Here is a 12136-nt window from a genome sequence, read left to right as displayed (position 1 = left end):
CTGGCTATGCAAAGCGGCACAAAAAGTTGGCACTCCATCACAAATGTTCTCTGTATGTGAGGCCTTGGAAGGTGTGGTAGAGGGAAAGCAAGGTGTTAATGCTTAATGTTCAATTTCCTTCTTTAGTAGATTCAAACTGTACCCACATGGTCTCATAAAATGCTTAATTCAGATTTCTCTGAAATTGAAAGGGCAGAATCCTTAATTATCTTACTTATGGAAAAACCTATGTCAAACAAAAAATATGTATATTTTGAAAGTGAGGCTAATGCATTAGAATGATCAAGATTAGCATTTTTTAAAAGAACACATATTTAGTAAAATGTGTATCAGTGGTTTATTTTCCTAAAAATCTTGCAAGAGCCCATTCATGTGTTTCTGCTGTTAGAAGCCTGGCACATCTGCCATGCATACAGCTAGGTGCCTAATGTATGTTGATCCCATCAACAATAACCTTCCTTTTCATGGAATTGTAGAGTTTCCTTGTGTGTAGAATGTCTAATTTCACAATCCCCAAAACAGATGAATCTTGAACACACTCAAATTTTGAAACAGCCTATAACCTATAAAACATATCCTCGCACTATACTTATTCTTCATTCAATATGTTTCATGATGTCTTAATGAAGCACTTATCCCATGCCAAGCATTGAGTTGGCTGAGTACTCGATGCCCAATGAGGAAGGCAAAGAAAAATGTAAAAGTGCTAGACGTTTACAACAGAGCTATGGAAGCACTGAGGGAGAAGCAATGTAAGAATGTATTCATGGGAATTAAAATATGTAATGATGTATATTTTTATTATTAAATCCCCATTATTCTTAGAGAATTTTGGTGCATTTGTGTGGCCAGGAATCTGTGAAAGCCTCAGGAAAACATGTGCTCTGGCCCGTAAGGGTACTCATTCAGCACTTCGGGTATGGTCAATATTCTTAAGTAAACAAATGTGAAATGACAGAATATCCAACTTGGTAATTAGGATAGTATTTATTTTTAAATGGATGGTCATAGTAAATATTTGGAGTAGAAATAATGAAATGAACAAAGACAGGAGAAATATTTGTATGGAATGTTCACAACAACTGAGTAGACCAAAGGCCAACTTGTAGAGCTTTGGTCACCAACTGAGAGAGTTTTGCTTTCAAGTCTAACTCTGTGCATTTCGTGCAAAGAAGGAGAGGCAAGAGTGGGGGAGCAGTCTGTGCAGCTATAGGATGAATATAGAACTGTTTATGGGAGCATCAGTTTTACCCAAATACTTGGAGATTTAAATCTTATCCTGTTCAGCGCGAGTCAAGTAAAATAGGAGATTTAAAGACACTTTACACTTAATTCAGGCCCTTTTGGGTGGTTTGCTTAACCTGCTGCCACATCCATCAACTCACCCACACACCATACTAGTGTAGTTTCTGTGAATACTAACTGAAAAGTTGAAGGGTTTTTTTTTATTTTTTGTTTTTTGTTTGCAGAATAGTAGCTTAATCACTAGGATATCTTGCAAAGACTAATCTGACTCCTCACCACTAAGAGTAACTAAAGGGGATTAAGACTAGACACATGTGTAGGAAATTTTTATTAATCTAGATTTCAGATGAAACAGACCTATAAATGAGAGGTGGCAGTGACTACAGCGAAGGAAAAATCCAGAAGACTTGTATTCAGAAACTGGATAGAGAAGTAAAAGAAAGTTAAAAGTAATTCCAAGATGTGGGGTTTTGTTGCTTAAACCTTTCTAAACTCTTGGAAATCTGCCAGATTCCCAAGTTTGCTTGCAAAACTGTATTCAATTTATGTTCCTCCTTTCTTTCAACTGGTTGATTTTGGCTCAGGGATCTGCTTAGGAAAGTTGCAAATGCTTTGTTCATGGAGATACATTTTGAAAGGCTGTTGTGAAACATCAGAACTTTGTTTTATACTTCCGATGAACAGATCCCTGTGAACCTAGTTAGAGTCCATGCCTTGTTCTTTCAGCAACCTTGATTCTAAAAACAAGAAGAGAGTGTTTGGTTTGGTTTTGCTTACTGTGACAGAAGAAGCTGTCAGAGCACTAGAAAAAGATATTATGAAGGATCTTTGTGATCCTGACTAAGAGCTCCTGGATCACCCAGATGCCCAGAGAATCAGAGGCAAAACCTCACCACTGGACTGAGGTTTTCAGCTGTGTGTAGCAACTTGCAGCCTCCATGAAGCTTTCAGTGGTGAACTCACTTGCTGCTACTCCAGTTGTCTTCTCAGGGGTAAGTGCTATGTTTAATGTACAGTTGAACTATGCACTTCACAGCTATAAATATAGTAACAAGAAAGGGAAGAAAATGAAAAGATATGCGGCCAACTTGAGAGAATAAACGCTTACGTTCTCACACATTAATAAGAAAATTTCCTTATACTTAGAGATCACTAAACCTTCCATAGTGGCAACATTTTCTTTCTGCCAACCAGTTTAGCATTGGTTTCTTGATGCTTTTTTCATAGAACAGCATGAAGCCGTGTAAACCAAAACGATTGTGAGTTATTCCAACCTGAGACAGCTATTTGGACTTTTTTGGTGAAGAATGGTTGATATAATTAGGATCCATTTCTAGTTATTGGCATACCAGGCCAGGGGCAGAGGGCACTTTTCTGAGTGAGGAGAGGAAAAGCCAAAGGCAACTATTAGAAGAAACTATTACACAATTTTGAGCTAACATATGGAATCAATAGCCAGCATGAGCAGCTGTGCTTGGCTGTGGAAAAGCCTGATAGAGTGTAGTCGCACTGTAACCAATAAAACAAATTATTGACTAAAAAAGAAAGCGTGTGTGTGGAAAGAGAGGGCTCCAAAGCAGAATTAAGGGATGCATTTACTCTCAAGGGGTACAGTGCTGGGAAACAAACTGTGTCATGGTTTTCCTCTTGATTGACAGGAGGAACACAGACGAGCCAGTGTTGGAGAAAAGGTCTGGCCCAGAGTTACGTGGTTCATTTCCTACTCCAAGTTCACTAGTGGTGCAGAATACTTCCCCTGCCAGAAATCAGAAATCAGCATAATGAGACTTTGCTAACATATTATGTAGCCTGGGTACACTCTACTATCCAATGGAAGTGCTAAAATATCACAAAATGTCTTAGTTATACACAGCGAGGAAAAAATAACTGAAATAAAAGAAAGGACCTGTATTATCTAAAGATAGTAAGTAATCTCTTAAGAACTCAGATTTGACTATTGACATATTTCACTACTAACAAAGAGAAAAATACTCTGATTGATGCTGACAAAATAAAACAGTAGTTTTGTGTGTTCACATGAACATTTATTTGGTAATCATGTAGCTTGGATTATACTTCCTGTGTGCTATGATTTCTGATGTATAGTATAATATGAAAAAGCTTATTCAACCCTCCATAATGCCATCTATAAAAGAGAAATACCAATATTTCTAAATAACTGGGCAAATTTACTAGGGTAGAAAATATAAATATAGGAAGCTATGTAAAGTATGATAAATGTCTTAGAAGGAAGCTAAAGATACATTTCAAATATCATATACATTATTTCTAGTAATAATGTATGCATACATCAGTATTCTATATTAAATAACTGCTATTATTTTTAAAAAATCGTTTTTATTTTCTTTATTAGAAGGTTCAGCATGATGTACATTTTTATGCATAAGCTGATAGACAAAGCATTTGCATGACTAACAATGGCCTGAGTGGGACACGCTGTGACTTAACAGTTATTTTCTGTGCCTTCTGAGCGAGACTCATGGCCATGTCAAGCCAAAAACTCTCACTCAAATGAGAGCTGCATTTTTATTTTTTACCAAATTGGGTACTTTCCGTGCTCAAACAAGCAGAAAGCCCTGCACCTGTGTTTAAAAACTCTGTAAAACTCAGAGATTCTAATCACACTCCTGAGTGAAAAATATTGCCCATGTACCAAGGCATCCTTGATCCTCTCCATCAATTTTCTGTAGGTTTCTTGCCTGAAGCCATCAATGAGGAACAAATAAGCCCGAAAAATACTAAACATCAGAAAATTGGTAAACAGGTTGTTAAAAATTAATTGAAACCCCCATTTCCACTGCCCATTCAGCAACTTCGTTTGCACATAATTACTCCTTGTTGTACCCCTCCAATGCATGGACTGAGCACAGAGAATCTGTGCAATTCCGTAGGTAATTAAAACATGGCCATCAAATCATAAATTACTTAAAGTAAAGTTGTGACTAGTCCAGGTCATAGAGAAGATTCTAATCATCAGGTTCAGAAACTGATTCTTGTCCTGGACACACTCTGTGCCTAGCTCTGCAGAGCCTTTGTGATGTGACTGATAAATATTCTTCTGTTTCCCCTACCACCAACTCCCCCACCCCAGCTAAATGTTCCTCCCATTTGCTGTTGAAGCTAAGGATGTATTTTCAAGTGTGAAGTATTTGATCCCTTATTATGCAATGTTTGCATGCTTTGCTGGCCATAAGCTAAGATCTGCAGCTAAGGACAAGGCCCATTTAAAAGGTTATGGCACTGGGAATTTGGAGCAAAATATCCCAAGCATCTGTCCATGTGTACAATAAAAACACATCCATGACAGGTCCATGCTATATTTTTCGGTTTTTTTTGCTATGAAAATAGTTCATCAGTGGAGAAAGAGAGAGAGGCAGAGACAGAGACAGACAGAGAGAGGAGTGTTAAGCTTTAGTAATTGTATGGGACATTTTGTATTGAGTTTACAAGACTCCTGAAAGCTACATATTGATATTTCTGTTCAATTCACAAATTTTCTGTAGGTCTCCAGCTCATTTGGACTCTCAAAGAAGAATAATCATAAAAAATGTTTTACAGCTGCTTAAACAACTAATGCTATAAACTAATAATTTGTATACTTACTCAAATTCATATGTTGAAATCTATTCTCCAGTGGGATGGTACTAGGAAATGGGGCCTTTAGGAAGTGACTAAGTCATGAGGATGGAACCCTAATGAATGGGATTAGTTCCCTTATAAAAGGAACCTCAGGGAGCTTCCTTTCACCTCTTGCCCTGTGAAGACACTGAAAGACAGAGGTTTATGAAGTAGAATGGGACCTCACAAGACGTTCAATTTGCCCACACCTTTATCTTGGACTTCCCAGCCCCTAGAATTGTGCAAAACAAATTTCTTTTGTTTATTAACCACCTAATTTTTGGTACCCTGTTACAGAGCCTGATTGAAGTAGGACATCTAAGACAGCATTATGCATACAATAAGACATTATTCAGTCACCAAAGAAGTTCAGATCACTGAGGGGTCACCTACCAGATAACAGTTACTGTTCAGGAGCAAAATTATAAAAATGTACATACCATCTCTGCCCTCAACGAGTTTATAAGCAAATTTAGCTTACCAATATCTGAGATGATACTAAATTATATTTTATTAATTTCTTTTGTTTTTCATCATATATATATCTATATATATATAGAAAGAGAGGGAGACACACACACACACTTTTGAGTGAGGTGCTTTTGAATATATCCTTTAGGCATTTAAAATTAAATACTAGGAATTGTTTTTTGTTCTGTTCAATTTTTTGGAGAGTAGATGTTGGTTACTTGATAAATATTCTCTTAAATATATATATTTTTTTAAAAAAATGACTTCGTGGCATACAGGCTTGGGGATTGCTGAATTAAGGGACCGCCCTGAGCCCTGTGTCTTCTGCAAAGACTTCTCAGCACCTTTCATCCCACCTGAAGCTTGGACTTCACTTCCTAGAGAACTTCCTGCTGCTCTTCTTACTTAGATGCCAAGTCTTTTGAAATCAGAAACTCATTTGTTGCTCTAACAGCTGCTTACTGAGTACTTACTCTGTGCCACGTGTCATACTGAGTGCTAGGGATACAGAAATGGACAAGGAGCAGCCTACCCTGAAGAAGTTCCTAGTGTATAATTCTCCATGGTTTTTGTAGTGATATCACAGGATTAGAATTCAATAATGCTTGATAAACTAGTTAAAGTTAACTGAAATCCTTTGTAACACAGTCATAATATAAGACAAGGAAAGGAGATGGTGAGATTCCTAAGGGAAAATGAGTTACTCCAGGACTACGACTGGGAGAAAATCAACTCTTAATGAACAAAGAGGATTTTGTCTAACTCTTGCCAGTCTCTGACTTCTAAGATCAAAGAGTTACCCTTTTTGAAGCCCATATGTTGTACTTTCTTAACGCTGTTAAACAATGCAAGGTTGGAGGGGAGGAACCTTACATTTTAAGGGTAAACATGTTTTTAAAGATTTTAGCTGTTTTCAGTGAAAACTGGATCCATCCTAATGATAAAGTGTCAACATTTTATTGACCATTAAAGCCTATTATAAACATATAAAAGTAATTAAGTTATATTTTAAAACTATGTTAAAAGAAAATTAAAAAGAGAAACTATTGAACCTCTTCTCTTAAGAATACACCATATGTTTTTACCTGTGCTTTTGCACTTACAGATTTAGCAATAACACTATCTCTAGGGAGATGAAAATTATTTATTTCATAGTACATTTTTATATATTTTATATGTTTGCCTGTAAAGACAGTTCAACTGTTCTTCTATATACATTAGAAAAAGATCCTGACAATAGACAAGAACATTGAAAATTAACAATATCAAAAATTTGTTTGCTCTTTGCCCTACTTTTATTTCAATAGCAACAATAAAGTATACAAGGTGGACTTCCCTTATCCCAGGCAACTGGGACACTTATTATTAAAAGATTATTACAATTTACTCCACAGTATTCTTTTTTCTTTTTTCCTTTTTTTAATTGTTCAAGTACAGCTATCTCCAGTTTCCCCCCACCACTCTCCAAGTGTTCTTGAGGTATTCAGAATTTTTAAAGGTATTCAGTCCTCCTAAATGTGCTATATTGGTGTTCTTCTCTGTGGGATTACTGTAACAGAGCTATGTATATCTTAAGCATTTTGTGACAGATCACCCAGTTACTATGTAAAAGTGTGGCACTGTGAATCAAAAGACTAATTATGAACGTGTACAAATTCATTTACTCAGCAGTTGAGTACATACATGATGATAGAAATACAGAAGCAATAAGATGTGCTTGCTGATCTAAAAAGCTCAAGGATTAGTGGGCAATGGGTATTTAGGTTGATAATTAATATGTATGATATTAATTTGTATGGGAACTCTACAAATATACATGGTCCCACTGTACAGTATTAAAATTAAAGGCTATTCTTTATTTTTACTTAAATTTTTACTAATCCTGAGAATTACTAATTTAATAAAATGTTAATTATTTTTAAAAAGGCAATATATTTGAAGATACAGAATTTTCAATGATTTATTCTAATCAGATTTTTCTTTTGCAGTGTTTTAGGTCTATTTTTCTTAAAGACAATGTGTATCAGAGCAATGAATGTGTATCTTGAAAATTTTTATTTATTTTAATTCATTTAATTAATTTTATTTTATCATTGGCTAAATCTTAGTTTAGTCTACTATAGGCTGAGATTCTATCTGTGTATTCATAGAATTAAATTCAACACATTCAACATTTATTAAATACCTGCTATGTACAAGTTTCTATGCATAAAGCTGGATACATTGATACACAAGGTGGACATTCTATCCACAAGAATTCTTTAAACTATAGGAAGAAAGAAAACACATACACAGGCTTACAGATAAAGGTGGATGATTAAACACATACATTTAATTTGTGCTCTTGAACTCCACTAAAATTATTACAAAGAAAATGTTTTTTGAAAGGATAGGAAGAACAAGAATGTACCACAAGAAAAAAGGGGAAAAAAAAGACACAAGAAACCAAATGATGAGTAATTTGGCTTAGCTGAATCCTATGCCAGTGATGAGGAAAAAAGCTAAGAACTAATAAAATTTACAGTAGAGAATATCCAAATATTTCAGGGGGCTTGGGTACCACATACTTCTGTAAATGAGAGTAGAGATTGTTCTAAAGTAGGAGGGATGACTAAATCCTGTTTAAGAAGCAGTTCCAACCCTAAATACTCTCCTGCCAAATTCTGGTAGATTCCTCTCCTACTCAGCCCAGAAGCTCGCTGGGGGCTGTTCTTTGGAGAGGATGAAGTAGCTTTTCTGTGTGGATGACTAAGACCCAGGTGCTGGTGGAGTTGATAGCCGACAGCTGGAGTCACAGTGTAAATGTGAGCCCTGAGCCCGTGCTCACAAATGTGCAGGCCCCAGGCAGGCTTTTGTCATGGAGATCAGAGCTTTCCAAAGAGAGTATGCCTCAGAGTTGACAAGCTCCACCCAGGTGATCACATTTCCCAATTTAATCTTCATTTGTTAAGATGTTAAAATAAAATAAGGTCTAGCATATATTAGAGGAAAGCCATTGACATAAAACTTGGTGACTAATCAAATGGAAACAAAAACCTGGAGGAAGCTGAAATTGTGCAAGCAAAAAAAATCTTTTCCCCCCAAATTGTTGTTAATACCTTTAGAAAGATTTCATAAATCATGGCAACTGCAAATAGCAAAATGTTATTAGAAAGGGGCAATGGTGAAATGAAATAAAAGAGAGCTCTCGGAAATTGTATATGCCTATACAAAATTAGTCAAAAGAAAAACATTCAGTAAAAGGGTTATAAGATAGTTAAAGGATTTCTACAAAATTTATAAAAAAAACAAGAGATGAATATAGAAGAATAAAATATAAAAATATTAGACTAGCAGCTTAGGAAATTCAATGCTCCCCAAAATAAAGTTTCCAAATATATAGAACAGAAAAAAATGAGATAAAATAGCACAAAAATTTTCAGAGAAAAAAATATAAAAAGTCACACAAAAAGGATTAGAATTCAGAATGTCCTTGAAATTTTCTTAATGGCAATATAGAAGCTAACAAATAATAAGAGAGTTTTAAATTTTAGAAGAAAACTAGTTTCCAACCTATAATTCTATACCCAGTTAACCTACCCATCGCATGCAGAGCAAATAAAAGATATTCTCATGCCTGGAAAGCTCAATAGTTTACCTTCTATGCCCTCTTGCTAAAGAAACTACTAGAGGTTATTCTCTACACAAACTGAGGGACTAAATCAAGAAAGAGCGATATGTGGCAGGCTGGTTATGGTGTGATGTGAGAATTAAACAGTATACTCTCTGCTGAGTCCACAAACTTGGGAAAATTGCTTTACCTCCATGAACGTGGGTTTCCATTTCAGTAACACAGAGATAACAATAAATAACAGCACATGGTCATTGAGAGAATAAAATGAGATGTTGCACAGTGCTCCTTGATTGAGTTAGTGTTTGGTAAATATTAATGATGCTAGCACATCACTATTTCTTTTCATAAGCTTCTCTTTTTCATGTCCTTTGATGATTATTATTTTATTAGGAAAATTTCTTTAGTAAGCATTATATCCATTTTAACTTTGAAAATCTGGTTTTAATTTGAAGTATCTCAATCTATCAGGTGGATAAGAATGTAAAAATGCCCCATACCCCTGGCTGGTATGACTCAGTGGACTGAGCATGGACTGTGAACTGAAAGGTTGCCAGTTCAATTAACAGTCAGGGCACATGCTTGGGTTGTGGGCCAGGTCCCCAATAGGGGGCGTGCGAGAGGCAACTGGATCACATCACTGTTTCTCTCCCTCTATTTCTCCCTGCCTTCTCTCTCTAAAAATAAATAAATGAAATATTTTTAAGTAAAAATGCACCTATATAAGAGAATCACTTAAAGCTATGTTTCTTTAATAAGGAGGGTCATTTGTGTGTTTTAAAAATATCGTATATAAACGTTTATGTTCTAACCATTTTTTTTTGCTGTTATACTCCAAATCTGTCTTGTTTTCAAGTATAGTATAGCCAGTATGTATTGAACAACAAGCACTCATACTAGCTTAAATTTTTTCTAATTTCTCTTATTTCCTGAAACTGTTATGAAATAACAGCATGCTCAGAGCAGAATACATGCTTCTGTTACCCTTCTTTCCTTTTTAATTTTTCTAGAGCCTACTTCCATATTGGAAATGAAAATTTAATAAATAAGTGCAAAACCCAATGTGTTTTTCAAGGAAATTTAATCTCTGTGTCCTGATTCATTTCCATTTAAATCATCAAAATGTTACTTTATGAGAACCATTTTAAGTCTAAAGGGACTCCTATGCCATTTAAGCTGCATTTTATTTTTATAAGAAAGTGCACTCTCTCACTGGCTGGGTAGCTCAGTTGGTTAGAGTATTGTCCCAATAGGCCAAGGTTGCCAGTTTGATCTCCAGTCCGGTCACATATAAAAACCAATCAATGACTGTGTAAATAAGTGGAACAACAAATTTATGTTTCTCTCTCTCTCCTTCTCTCTCATCAATAAGTAAAAAAAAAATTAAAAAAAGAAAGTACTCCTTCTGTTGCCTAACACACAGTAGCTCTGAAGTTTGGGACAAGTCCCATTCTGCTGCTCACAGGACTTCTAAACTGGGGATGACGTGGGTGCTGCTTTCTGGTCTGATTCCAGACTGGTTTGCGTTTCATGTTGGTGTAAATTTCCCTTGGCGAGTAGTTTTATCTCACTTGATGAGTGAGTTCCTCTTCCAAACATAGGAACAAAGAGCTAATTGTGAACTTCTTTTGTCTTCATTTTGCCAGACACTCAAGCACAGACATCCTTCATTCTCTGATAAACACTTGCTCAGTGTCTGTAACTCCCTCCTGGGAGGTCAGGTGCACAGTTGCTGGGCCAGTGACTCACTCGGGAGTTCAGGAGTTCGTTCCTTAAGACTCCTGCAGGGCTGCCTAGCTGCTGTGAATGCTAAAGAAGCCTGATCTTCCTCTAGAGGCACCTTCCTCCAGGCCTCCGTGTGCTGCTTTTAGAAGACCAGCTACTCTGCTTCTTACTTCTCTACCATCCCAGGGGTTCAGAAAGAGGCACTGGTTTTTCCAGAATTATTTATAAATAAAGCAAAGGTCAGAATCACATGCACCCTCATAGACCAGCAGATTCTAGCTCTGGATGAGGTGACAGTGAAGTCACTGGACCATAGGGATCAGAGTGCAGGACTTCAGCTTCAACACTAACTAGAATCATTTATCCTCCCTGCCTCTGTTTCCCTCTTAGTAAAGAGCCATGCACTGTGTTCTTATTCTTTTTGTCTCATTTTAAATGGTTTTATAAGAACTTTAAAATAAAAGTTGTACTGTTTTTATGCTGTTTAATGATTTCTTCAAAATATCTCCTATATTATTACCCTATACTTGAAGAGAATCTGAAAAATTGTCTGTACTATAAGTTGGCTTTAGTCAGGATGTTGTCTATTGATAATTTCCATGCTATGCTTTTGAATATGTGAAGTAAAATGGTAATAAATTCCAAAAATCTTTTGCATTGTCAAATTATTATAATATATTCAGTTTAGTTTTATCACTGGCTATTTGCTACTTCTTTGAAAATTGGAAACAATAGAATCTGCAGCTAATAATTCTCTTATCAAATAGGATTTTGGATTAGGTTGATTTTCCTATGTTACAACGACTGCTATCCTGTGCTGCCTTAGTAACAACAACAGCAACAATCAGGGGAACAGCTAACATTTGTGGGGCACTGGCCGTGCCCAAGGCCCTGAGCTGAGCAGTTTACATGCTTCGTCTCACTTATCTGCCACAACATGTTGTGATGATTTCCCGCCATTTCTGCTTTTTCTTTTACAGAAGACACAATTGAGTCTTAGCAACAGTTAAGCAATTGGAATAGTTTGAATTATTGTTCAGCAGTTATTCTCACCATCTAATATGTGATGGAAAGAATGTATTTCCCCTGCACATTGAAGTTGGGCTTGGCCTCAGAACTTGCTTTGGAGCAGGGGAAGCTGGGCTTGAAATGCACTGTTACAGGGTAGCTTGTCCTCCTGGGCATCTGTCTTTGCCGCAGGTGAAATCGAGATCCCAGGAGTGCTCTTGCATTTTGCATGCATACTGTGTGTCATGTACAGAGCTAGCACACTCACAGCACTTTCTGTCCATTAACTTAGTCAAACCTCCTAATGGCCCAATTTTACAGAGGAGGAAACAGAGGCATAGTAGGGTCAGTATTTTACTGGTCTGTATCACTATTAAGTGGTGGAGCCGGCCTTAGACTCAGAAAGTCTGGATCCAAATTATACACATTCAATTACCA

The sequence above is a fragment of the Phyllostomus hastatus genome, unplaced genomic scaffold, assembly GCF_019186645.2.
Source record: "Phyllostomus hastatus isolate PE091 unplaced genomic scaffold, TTU_PhHast_1.1 phas_contig_37, whole genome shotgun sequence".
In the NCBI taxonomy this organism is placed as follows: Eukaryota; Metazoa; Chordata; class Mammalia; order Chiroptera; family Phyllostomidae; genus Phyllostomus; species Phyllostomus hastatus.
The sequence above is the reverse complement of the archived record's forward strand: the minus strand, read 5'-3'. Positions refer to the sequence as shown.